Consider the following 13,690-nt stretch of genomic DNA (forward strand, 5'->3'; position numbering starts at 1 on the left):
ACCAATACTTGTTGATTGTTCTACATCTGTGTATAAAGCTATTTTCAAATAGGGATGTTCATTTGAATTCTGTGGAATTGAAGTTTCCATATTTCCTATTTGAAATCAGATTTCTGCTGAAATATAATTTACGGCAACTTGGTCATTTCACAGAACTCGGAAGCATTGGACCAATCAGAGAATGCCGAATTTTTCCTCCAAAAAAAATAAAAAAATATCAGATTGCAGCGGTAATTTTAGACCAATCACAAGACTCGGATACTACCAGGTATTTCTGAGTCTTGTATTTGGGCTAAATTTTCCATGGTATTCTGATTACTGTGGGGAAATTCTGCATTCTTTGATTGGTCCAATACAATAAAATACAATAAAAGACTAATTGAAAAATCAGAAACTTGCAGAATCGGTACTCAGCATGGCTTTTATATAGAACTGACATTTCCCAAAGAACTTTACAGAGTATATTTAACCGTTCATGTCAACACTGTCCCACGGAGATCACCAGCATAGCCTTAAACCCGGTACACATATCCAATTTTGATTGGCCAATTTTACCACATCTAGGTGGTTTGAAAGCTTTCCTACAAAATCGCTTATAGTATTTAAAATCTGTAGGCTCTCATACTACATGGTAGTATAATTGGCTAATTAAAATTGGACTTGTATATGCACCTTCAAAGTATTAGAGGCAGAGCATCAGCACAGAAGTCAGGCAACCGCCATTGCTTATTGGAAAATGGCAGCCTCCATATTCCTCTCACTTCAGGTAACCCTTAAAGTGGACCCAAACCAAACATGTTTTTAATTCAAAATATTTAGTTGCACCACTGGGTATGGAGGCTGCCTTGGTTTATTTTCTTTTAAGCAATACCCGTTGCCTGGCTATCCTGCTGATCCTCTACCCCTTATACTTTAAGCCCTATGGCAACCCAGGACAAGCATATACAGATCAGGCATTTCTAACATTATTGTCAGATCTGATAAGATTAGCTGCATGCTTGTTTCTGGTATTCAAACACTACTGCAGCCAAATAGATCAGCAGGGCTGCCAGGCAACTGGTATTGTTTAAAAGGAAATAAATATGGTAGACTCCATATACGTCTCACTTCAGTTGCCCTTTAAAGATCGCATCACATAGGTTTTGCTAGTTCCATGCACTGGGAATGACCAGTGAGGGCCCGTTTCCAGTTGTGCAGTGCGGAATCGCCACTGATTCCCTGCTGACGAAATCGCATGCGGGTGCGATTCCGCATGCATATTTTACCGCGATTTCATATAGGTTAGTATTGATGCGATTTTAACCATGTCACTGCCTGTGTGATTTAACATTAGTTCCTATGCGAAATCGCATGCGAAATCGCAGTAAAATACACATGCCAAAACCGCATGCGATTTCCCTATTAAATACATTAGCGGTGATTCGCATAGCGGCCTGAGGGGTGCAAATTCTGAGGGCTCTTCTGTGTAGATTTCTCCCGCACAGAAAAACGCTCAGGATTACTGACAAGTGGAAACAGGGTCATCCACTTGTATTGGCTATGCGAATCCGCATGCGGACACGCGATAGTGGAAACGGACCCAAAATGATTGCATTGCACAAACTAAGCGAATTTGCATTGTGTCTGAAATCTCCATTCAGTCCTTCATTTCTCCAGTAGCCTGTGGCATGCATTACAGCGGATCTAATTCCTAGTGCATAGTACAGCTCAATCAATAACAGTCACATCTGTGTAATTGCAATAGCTAGGTTTTGCAGTGAAGTTGTCGGTCAGTGTCTCTCACACAGCAAACAAATAGATTTAAAGTGTGAGGGGGGGAAAAAAAGCGAAAACCAAAACAAACAAACTGACAGCTTGTACAAGTTGCCACTGCTCATGCGGCAAGCAGGCAAAACAGAGACATAAATGACAACTAAAGTATACTGCACAGTCAGGGGTGAGGCTGTTTTCTGGCTGTATTTATGTGTTTACAAAAATATCTAGAATTAATTTGAGAGTCTGTTAGAATGTTGTGAGCAGACAGTGTAATAAACAACAGCGAGCAATCACTTTCACTTACCGGAGAATAATAAAACACATTTAAAAAAACACCAGGGTGGCAACGCATAACTCCCAGTCATGCTGCTGTTTATTGGAATTGATATATTTGCTTCAGGAGCACATAATTACATTTAGAAAATCCCAGACTAAATGTAGCAATGTCTATGTTTAAGGTGTGTGTGTTTGTGTTCTGGACTGTAAGCTCACAAGGTAAGGCCTCTCGTTATTGCTTCTCATCACTGCTGTACAGTATATGTCAGTCAATGGTACTTACCACTGTTTCATCAATTCTTTTGTTTGCATGTTTGCTTCATACAAAACAAGACAAATAACATTTATATTGCACTTTTGTCAAGGCAGACTCAAAGTGCTTGAGCTGCAGCTATTAGGGTCTGTGTCCAAAACTCAGCTAAGTCATCTGGTTTGGGGACTACACCTTATTTTGCAGTGTGGATTCACAAACGCCTCGCACAGCGTCATACAAAACTTCCATTTAAAAAAAGGACTATTATTTCAGCGTGAAATCTCTCAGGAATCAGCCTTGTGATGCCGCATCCAGCGCTGTCCCCCCCAAATGTTAATGAATCAGGATGATACTGATGGCTAACACAGGACAACACAGTACTGCTTCCCAAATGTGCCCCCCTCAGTGCCCGTGCATAGTAATCTCACCTGCTTTAGGTGCCATAAATGCACAGCTGCTTCAGGCCTCCTCCGCTGTCTGCCCTGAGCGTTGCCGTCTGGTGGCACGTATACCATGCGGCGTGTGTCTGATGTTACACAAACACGCCCAGCGGCGCTTGAGGGAGACAGCAACGAGACCGGGAGGCGCCGCAGCTGGAGCATGTGCGACTTACAATGCACAGGCATCAGGGGGAGGCATACATTTACATTTAGGGGACAGTGCTGGGGGTCCATCGCATTTGTCGTGATAACGTATACCATTACCAGGTTACCTGATCTACCAAGTCAGACTGAGATTTTACCAGCTTATGCGAACAATACATTCAACAGGTTTCGACATGAAATGCTTGCTGCTGCACTGATTTTCATCCCATTCAATAAAATGATGGGAAAACATGGGACATGGGACAGCACTGTGGGCAGCCATGAATACAATAGATAAACACAGATAGCCTTGGAGACAGTTAGGTACAACGATGTCATGATATTCATAACAACACTCATGTTATTATCCTGCACACCTACTGATGATGAGAGGGGGGGCTGGCAGCTATAAACAATGCCTGAAATAGGTATACTACACAACATTTTACCACCAACATCAGCAGAATGGAGTCATTTTAAAAAGCAGTATTTCAAACTTTGGTAGTATTGCCACTTTGCCGTACAGCTTTTTTTTTTTTTTATTTCGCTTTATTTCTGTAATAATTCTGTAATTTTTTTCACCTTGTAAATACAATAGCGTTTCACCACCTAGCAAGCAAAAGGAAGTAAAATAAGTTGAGAAAGTAACACCAAATTTCAGTTATATAACGAGGGGACGACTTATCTGGAGTACTTTTTAAGCTTGTAGGGGCAGAAAACAAGTGATTGCACTGGTAATGTGATAAAAATAAGACAAACAAACTTGGAAATGATTTAAGGAATCAGGATTCAGGAACACACTGAGGGCTGGTTCACATTGGGACGATTTTTGAGCACTTTGCTGATCGCCGGTGATCAGCAAAGCGCTGCTACAATGTATCCCTATGGATACATTCACACTGAAGTGGTTGCAATTTCGATCAATCGCAAACGCGCTGCATGCAGCGTTTTGGAACCGATTGCTCTGTGATTCCTGTTCTATTGAACGGGAATCACAAGCGCAAAGCACGCAAGAACCGCAAGATTCAAGTTAAAATTGCGAGCCAAACGCGATCGCGAGCTAGTGGCACTCCGAGCACCCAGTGTGAACTAGCCCTAAGGCAGAGGTCACACTTGAGTCCACGGGAAACAGCAGCATTTTTCCACGGATGAATCTGCAATGTCTGTTCACTTTTGATCGGCAGGAAGCTGACAACAGCTGACTGTCGGTAATTGCATGCAGTGTGCAGTAGCGTAGCTAATGCTAGGTACACACTATACAATTACCTGTTATGCTGGGAATACACGTTACTTTTTTTGCGGAGAATCGTTCGATAGATGCCTTCGATGATAAAGTTCTGACATGTCCGATTCTCCGCTTGATTCTGTTCCGCTCGATTTCTCATAGAAGTGAATGGAAAAAAGATAAGAAAAACGAGCAGAAGATAAGAGAATCGAGCAGAGAATCGAATGGCTAATAGATCGCGCGCAGAATCAAACGCGAAAAACGTAACTTGCATTTCCAGCATTAGATTTTCTGTAAGATTTACCTGCCAGATAGATAATTTCCAACATGTTGGAAATTATCTATCTAACCATCTATCTGCCAAGCAATTAGACAATGGCCTTAATTCACTAAGCTTATCTTTCTTTAATAACGTTTCTAGAGTTGTTACCATGGTGATAACAGGCATGTAGTATTCAGGAAACATTTTACCTCAGGCAAACCTAAAGTTAACTCTTTTGTCTTTAAGTTAACTCTCCAATCCTTAAAATAACTCCAGAGTTAAAGACAGGCTGTTAATTAATTGCGTGTGAAAATAACTACAGAGGAGGCAACTTAAATAGACACTGAAGCGAAAAAAAAATGATGATATTATGATTTGTATGTGTAGCACAGCTAAGAAATAAAACATTAAGATCAGATACATCAGTCTAATTGTTTCCAGTACAGGAAGAGTTGAGAAACTCCAGTTGTTATCTCTATGCAAACAAGCCATTAAGCTCTCCAACTAAGTTATGGCCCATACTCATGGGCGGTAAAAGTGGCCTGTCGCCAGCACACGTGAGCGTGTGGGCGACAGGCCGGCGACAGCTCCTCGCCAGGTCCCTCCGTGTACACACGCGGAAGAGGGACCAGCGGCGCGACGGAAGCTGTCGCCGACGTTCCTCCTCCCCCCGCCGGAAGCTCGCCGTACCGCAATGGAGGTTGCTGTCGCTAGTCCGCGTACTCACGCGGACTAGCAACAGCTGTGGCGGAGTTGCGGCAGCGGCTGTCGCCAGGCGATTAAACATTTCAATCGCCTGGCGACTTCAGCGACGGGCGACAGTTCGGGGTGCGCGCCCGTTCCGGGCGCCAGTTCGGTGTGCGCGCGGCCCATACTCACGGGCGACCTGTCGCCGCAACACGCGCGCCCCGCATGTTGCGGCGACAATTGTCCCTCGTGAGTATGGGCCATTAGTCTTGGAGAGGGCTGTTATCTGACTTTTATTATCTCAACTGTTCCTGAACTATTTACTTTTCCTCTGCTAGAGGAGAGGTCATTACTTCACAGACTGCTCTGAAAGACTCATTTTGAATGCTGAGTGTTGTGTAATCTGCACATATTATAGAATATTAGAAAAAACACTATATACCTGAAAATAAAAGTATGAGAATATTTTCTTTGCTGCTAATCTTCTAGTAATTATTCATAGTACACAACCAATTCACTAGATCATGTTTTTTTTTTTTTTTTTTCGCTTCAGTGTCTCTTAAAGGAATGAAGAGATAAGATTACTCTCTCACTGTGTGGAGGTAAGTTTTCTCTTGCCCTATTATCTCCAGCATAATCTTAGTGAACTGAGGCCAATGTACCAAAGATAATGACCAGTCTCTACAAAAAATTATCTATATAACTGAAAAATCTCACAGAAAAATCTAACAGAAAATTGTATGGTGTGTACTGTCCTCCCCACCCCCCTCCCCCAAGGCCCCAAGCACTCTATACATAACAATTGATACGGAGCATCAAAACCAGCCAAGGACAACCACAGTGTCTGAGGTGCAAGATGGGGATGGGGAACAGTTTGTTAATGATCACTACTATTCAAAGCATCTATAGAAGTGATTATTACCAGCACATGACCAATAAAAAGCTAATATTGCAATTGAGGGAGGGCTCCTTGGGCCCATGGGCCCTGGTGCAGTCACAACCTCTGCACCCCCTATTGCTACCCCACTGGCAGGGTGCAAAAAACAGCTCCACTGCCAGTATTTTTTCCCTGCAGCTAGAAAACGCACAATACTGCCACTACACTGTGATTCTGCATTGGAAAGCATTATGTGCGTTTTTTCGTACAATTTATTTTTGCGGGAAAACGCACATGACTCTGGCAAGCATGGCCCCAGCCTTAGCCATACACGTCATGATATTTTTAATAGATTATATATTAGATTCAATGTAAACATCAAATTCAATAGCACTATTAAACTATGGAATTTACTATGGAATTTACAAGCAATATCATCAAAATATTGATCAAATTTGCCCATTCTTTGCTTGATGAACGCCAACAGAAGGGGAAGGGTGGCATTACGTACCTTCAGGTGGCAAAGGTACCCAATTGAGGTTTCCATAGCTTTGTAATGCATGAGGCAGTACAAGCTAGCAAATGTTGGGGTTGACATTGTACAAGATTTCTGAGGGTGCAACAGGTAAACCATCAATACCTGCAAGATGATAAGTGTTTATTTTTTCTACGACAAATTGTATGGATCCATCTGAAAATGGCACCTGCGAATAATGGCGCATGGTGTTGCCGCTAATCCGTTTGTCGCTTATCGCTATTTAACGTTAAAGCCTTATTGTTATTTAACGTTAAAGCCTTATTGTTATTTAGTGTTAACACAAAGAACCCTCTCTGTACCTATCCCTAACCCATAAACCCCCCCCTGGTGGTGCCTAACCCTAACCACCCCCCTTGTGGTGCCTAACCCTAAGACCCCCCTGGTTATGCCTAACCCTTAGACCCCTCTGGTTATGCCTAACCCTAAGACCCCCCTGGTGGTGCCTAACCCTAAGACCCCCCTGGTGGTGCCTAAACCTAACCACCCCCTGGTGGTGCCTAACCCTAAGACCCCCCTGGTGGTGCCTAGCCCTAAGACCCCCCTGATGGTGCCTAACCCTAACCTTGACAGTGTTACATTATATCCATTCACAGTTATAAATAATGTCTGCAGTTTGGCTTATGTAGGGCGCTATTGATAAATAACATTACTGTGGGCAGTAACGTCTGCTGTTTGGCAAATGAACGGCACTATTGATAAATAACGTTAGTGTGTGCCACTATTGATAAATAACGTTAGTGTGTGCCACTATAGATAAATAACGTTAATGTGTGCCGTTTTTCTTCTTTTTTCCCTGTGCGACATTATTATGCAGTACTAACGATAAATAGTGATAAGCGTATCTTTGTAATGCGGCGCCATTTTTATGCATAGGCGCTGTGCGCCATTATTAACTGATCCGAATTGTATAGTGTTTGAATTAGTGTACATCAAACATCACTTGCAAATGTGTCTTCAGGTATGCAGACTTGCTGATGTTCTACTTGTCTTTCTGTGAGGTAAATTGCATGTAAACTACACAGATAGGTATGTAAAAGATCTATCCCCTATTGAGGGATTCTTGTGACTGGAATCCATTTGGTGCTATATTTAGCCGACATAAGAAGCGAAAGAAGGCGTAAAAGTCCAGAAGTTGTTCATCCCATATTTATATCACCACTCCCCTGAGAAAGGGAACAACCTACACAAATTTATGATGGAAAATCTTCAAGGAGAGCTCAGAATACATTCTCCCGGGGCTTGTTCCAGAAATGTAGACTTTGGTTCCACATCCCTGAACAGTCACATGAAGGCTCAGTCTTCAGGGGCCCTGCGGCCTTCGGTGGAAGAAGTATGTAAATATATGGACAGGGAGTAACGTGACAATGATCAATGTGAGCTATGTGACTGATCAGAAAAACAAACTGTCAACCTTTCATCAGAATTTTTCTTCCTTTGCTGAACATGCAAAGTGAAAGGTATACAAAATACAAGGAAGAAGTTTTGTAGGCCTGACAAGAAACCTGGTATTTGAGGAGAACCGTGATCCAGTTAGGAGCATTATGCAAGTATAAAGAACAAATGGCCGGGAATGTTTTATGAAAGCTAATTGTTTCATCTTCTGCAGGACTAATTAAAACAATATTTTAAATGTGTTTGTAGAGATTATACTGCCTGGTACAGCAGAATGTCAAACTAAACTGAAATGTGATTTGGCAAAAAACAAAAACAAAAAACTGTCCAATAATTACACTACAGAGTACAAATTAAGAAGTCAATTCAGGTTAAACCATTGATCTGCTCCAGTCCTAATAATGAAGATTTAGTAAATAGATGATTGCATCGCAAAGATTCCTTCTCCTTAGATGTTACTAGCAGGGCTGTGGAGTTGGAGTCAAGGAGTCAGAGCAATTTTGGGTACCTGGAGTCGGAGTCGGAAGATTTTTGAACCAAATCCATAGCCTTTGGAAGAATTAGACTAAGGAGTCTGGGTCGGTGGTTTCATATGCTGAGGAGTCGGGAGTCGGATGATTTTTGTACTGACTCCACAGCCCTGGTTACTAGGCATGGTTAATGAGATGCAAATAATTGCAAATGCAATTAATTCAGAGTTGACGCAGCATTATGGAAAATGTTTACATACATTTCTGGTGCTTGAAAATGGACCAGTCATATTCCACCTTGACAAGATCTGACTGGTCCATTTTCAGGCCGTTTTTATCTTTGTGGAAACTACTTTTTTAGTTTATTTCAAATACACTTTCATATACACTTTTAAATGCGTATCATAGGACAGCGAGAGACCTGAAGGACAACATGGGGCTAGAAGAATGCCCAGGTAAGTAAATCTCAATTTTTTCTTCTACACCTAAAATCTCCTATAAAAAGAAAAAAAATTCTCAGTGCAGTACGTCATCTACATGACTGCAATAACACAACTGCTCATTCGTTAAGCTTTCAGCAAATCTCATGCTATGATCTGATATGACTTAGGAGAGGGCTGCACACTTTAGCAATCTGATATGAGATGATATTTAATCATCCAGGCCAGGTTTACAGGATGACTTATGTTCTCCAATGGTCTCCAGTTCAGTTTTTCTCCATTTTTTTTAAGGATCCTACTACCAGTGGCATAGCTAGAGACTACAGGCCCTGTAGCCAAATTTTCATGAGGTCTTTGGATCTAGGCACTCGAGCAATGCCACCTGCCCCTACCCTATGTATATGAGGTGACTGGGCAATTTACCTGTCCATGCAATGTACACTGTGTATAGTCCATGGGCACTGAGACAAAGTCAAAGAGTAGATAGAGAAAGAAAGGAAAGGTAATAGTGAACACATCAAGTACCACCCGGGCCCCTTCATCTCCAGAGCCCCATAGCAGTTGCTATGGCTGCTACGGCTATTGCTACGCCCTTGCCTACTATAAATAGGCATGTGTGTATCGTCTGAATGTGTATTTCTATGAATGTGAAGGAGAGAGGGGGGGAAGAACAGATGCTAGTTTATCTTGGGAAACAACAATAATGATGTGTTACACAAGAAAAAAGCACAACACAGCCAATTAATTCTTATTCTACAATCGGAGAGCCAGGGACTGCTTCAGAAGCCGGGGATTAGTGATAGACAAACGACTCCTCTCCAACATGACGTTACTTGGGCCATGACCATCTTCTGTCTACGGACATCTATAACCTCAAAGCGGACCTGAAATCAGAACTTCCTCTCTGCTCTAAAACATATGCAACAACATAATAACCTTTAAAAAAAAATATTCCTTTTTTACAGCTGATACAAATCCTGCAATACATCTGTAGGGTGTATACTTCCTGCTTTCATGGAAAAAGACAATGTTAACATCCTGTGTTTTCCAATTAGCGGCCCGGCCATGGCAGTCAGCTGCAAGATCAAACTACCACTTGTGATTAGTTCAGATGAGGGGAATTTAAACAGGTTGAACTCTCTAAATACATACAGGGTGAATTTCTCTATGCTTTCCTGCTGTCCTGTGCAAGAGTTCAGGGCCACCTTAAACACTGCCCCTAAAAATTGGCCAGCTTTAGAAGACTTCTCTCCTTCATTGGGAATCTTTTATCTTACCAAGCAAAAGAGCAAGGGCTTATTACCTGAGGCATTACTGTCCGACAAGGAGATTCCTGCAGAATGTAATATGGCATTGCAGCGACATCTGAACACCATAGCTCTAGCTGTGAAAGCACTACCTTCAGGCAATACCATGCGTGACCCCAGCAATGCCAATGTAACATTTCCAGGAAGAATCAATAAGGCCATTCAAGTGCGCAGACATAAAGCACCTTAGTTACAGAACAGTGAAACTGGCCAAATGTTCTGTTCCAAAGATTCATAATGGCCAGTGGCATCGCAGCCGAGCATGCTGAATGGAATAAAACTTCCTGTCTAGTCTAATGCACCGGCTGCTAGTATCCTCTGTGGAAGAGACACAGCAGCGTGGCTGGGAAGGCTGAAATAGTAACAACAGACACGTATTGCATGTCTGGCAAATTATCTGTTGGCACAAACAGAGTTAAACCTCATCCCAGTGAAACATGCTGTGTGTAGAGTACAGTATTTTCCTTATAAATTATTAAAGGCTTCAGCTCCGCCACAGAATGAGGTAAGCCGGCTTCTCTGTCCAGCCATTGCATGCGTGGAGCCATGTCAGTCATGGTTTCACAATAAAATATAAATAAAAGAAATCGAACTGGAATAAAACCTCTCAGGCTGAATAAACACTACGTTTTATTTACCGTTTCAATTGTAAAAGCGAGAGACTGGCCAACAAAGAGGAGAACCCTTGTCATTGAGGAATTTAGCTATTGCCATTCAGCAGAGTCAAGCACTTAAACATTGGTGACTGGACTGCTTTCATAATAGCTTCAAATACATTTGCTAACAACAAACGGTCAGATTCAGGAAGAATCTTCATCTTGAACAGAAGGCACTGAAAAGCCTCTTGACAAAAACAGTTAATCGCAGAGAACATACCAATGACACATTGCTATGCGCTGTGCTGAGAAATGGTCTTTAAATACCGTTGAAGGGGAGGGATGTTGAGAGATGTGTGTTTACCATCCGCAGCACAGCCTGATAGCATGTTGTGTGTACAAAGCATATTTGTACAAGGGCTTTCACTCATTATGTGGATAACATATTCTCTGTGTGTCTAGAAGCTCACCTTTCTAACCTTTCCTCCTGTTATTAGAGGCTTACAGTATTCTCAGCTTGGGATCTAAGCCAAGGAGAGGTGAAGAGATTGGCATCCAGACCACCTAGACACAGAGGCCATTCAGCTGCTTAAAGAAGGACTCTGATTTCAAGGGGGACATGAAGAGAAATCCCTTATCAGATCAGAGATATGTAATTAAAAATTCTACCCATTTCCTTACAGCGAGGAAGCAGCAGATATGCAGATTAGAAGATCTCTGGCACCTGACACTCTCATAAACTAGATATCTTTGTCCCGCCTCTCAGCGTCGTTATGTTGAGTGACAGCAAAAACATACAAGATATGACCAGTAAGAGCTTTCAGTGCACAACAACAGACTGGCATGGGATTTTTACTCTCTTAGCAGAATGAAATTCATTATTGGCTGACTATTTACATAGCCCACAGTTGTCCCTTATTCAGAGGGACAGTCCCTCTTCGGGAACCCAATCCTTATGCCTAGTTCGCTGTGCAGTCGTTGTCCCTCCCCTTCTCACAGCAACAGTACTTGACGCTCAGCTGTAGTTGAGCTACATGAGCTCATGTCCAAAACTGTTGTTCTAGGAATTGAGTGCTGATTCCTATGGGCAACAGTTATAGTACAGATATATGCATCTTTATACATTATCATATCCAGTTGGATCTTATCGGACTGTTATTGTGGCCTAAAGGTGGCCACACACCATACAATTGTTTAAATATCTGTTCAATTCAAGAATAGCAATCAATTTTTTTGACTGATTGTAACATTTTAAAAACCTGACCAATGTACCACACGTGTTCAATTTTCCTCAATTATGATAAAAATGATTTGAAACAATAGGAAAATTGCTTGGGTATATATATAAAAAAATTGAAAATTTACCATGCACCATTCAACTTTCATAAAAATTGATCAGAAAAATTCACCATTACCGATCAACTTTTATTGAATAAAAACAGGAAATCGGTTCAGATTTCTTGCTCAAATAAAAAAAGAGATCTTTTTTATCGAATTGCCGTAAAATCAGATCATTTTATTGTATCGTGTGTGGCCACCTTAAAAGGGATTGATTCACATCAGGTACCAGTACCATGTCAGGAAGTAAAGGAACATGCCCAAAACTGGGGATAGAAGCACTAATCTTAGCCTTGGCAGCAGTATTTAGAACTGAAATAAAATTTTGGCTGAGCATCACTTAAAGAGAACCCGAGGTGGGTTTCTGCAACCAATATAGGACACAGAGGCACATTCTGCATACTATCACCAGCCTCTATGTCCTTATAGTGTACCTCCAACCGCCCCAAGTGCTCTGCTGTCCGCCTTATAAAAACCGCCACGCTAGCGACACTGTTTACATTCAGGCTGCCACTCACCACCGCTTCCCCGTCTCCTGTATATCGCCGATTGGAGGAAGCTTATGGAGGTGGGGAGGGAAAGGGCTCAGGCGGGGAGCCGTGCTATACCGGAGGCGGGGGAGCGGCGGTGAGTGGCAGCCTGAATGTAAAAAGCCGACTAGCTGCAATCTGTGTGTCCGTAGCCTGGCGGTTTTTATAAGGGGGACAGCAGAGCATGGGGGGGGGGGGGGAGCCAGGGGGCACACTATAAGGACACAGAGGCTGGTGATAGTATGCAAAATATGCCTCTGTTTCCTAATATTGATTGCAGAAACCCACCTCAGGTTCTCTTTAAATGAACTATTCTGTCCATGTGCACAGGCCCTTTGTTGTCAGGGACAAGTCAGAACACGAACACAATTGCACATTTTGTCCCAGGTACATGATTTATAGAGGATTAAAGCAAGGCATAAACAGCACAGTGAAGAAGCTAACAGTGATAAGCCTCTACTTTATTTTTATCAAACATTTCAAGATAACATTTACATAAACGATCCCTTTTTTTTCTCCAAATTCCCGACTTGCCAGGCCGCCTGCTTAGAATTGATTTCAGTAAATATTAATGTAAACTAAGCATAAAAAAGATTAACCTTGGACTTCTAAGCCATTTTAAGCCCAACTCCAGGATTTGTTTTTAATTTTATTTTTGGATAGCGTGGAAAGGTGTAATAAACTTTTTTGTATAGTACTGCTATCTGTACTGTAAAGATTTCTCTGCAATTCCTGGCCCTTGGGCCTCTATGGAGCATCATACTGTAGCTTTAACAGGAAAACTGGTTTGTCTCGGGGACTTGTTAGGCATACAGTTAATAAAGGTGCCCATTTGAAAGGGACTCGGGAAATAGCCGATAGTAGAATATATGTAAATATATTGATATTCTACTACTTAATTTATAAAGTAAAATTTTGGTAATATTTACTGATATTTTAATACGACTTAACCTCCCCCTACTCTCACACAGAATCCTCCTTCTACTGATGCCCAACTGGTCTTCCTCTGTACCACGATGGTCTGAGCCTTGCTTATGCGCTTTGAGTCCCACGGGAGAAAAGCGCTTTACAAATGTTATTTGTTGTTGTTGTTGGTGCCTAAACTTCTCCCTGCCTGTGGTGGTGACTACTCTTAACCCCCCCTCCCCCCCAAATTGGCC

General features: G+C 42.1%; 1 protein-coding gene across 16 annotated transcripts in view; it reads right to left on the bottom strand.

Moving 5' to 3' along the window:
- TENM3 (teneurin transmembrane protein 3) overlaps positions 1-13,690 on the bottom strand; it is a 1,708,801-nt gene that overhangs the window by 592,160 nt on the left and 1,102,951 nt on the right. The gene's annotated exons all lie outside the window — the stretch shown is intronic.

This window comes from Hyperolius riggenbachi, chromosome 1, assembly GCF_040937935.1.
Source record: "Hyperolius riggenbachi isolate aHypRig1 chromosome 1, aHypRig1.pri, whole genome shotgun sequence".
Taxonomy (NCBI): domain Eukaryota; kingdom Metazoa; phylum Chordata; class Amphibia; order Anura; family Hyperoliidae; genus Hyperolius; species Hyperolius riggenbachi.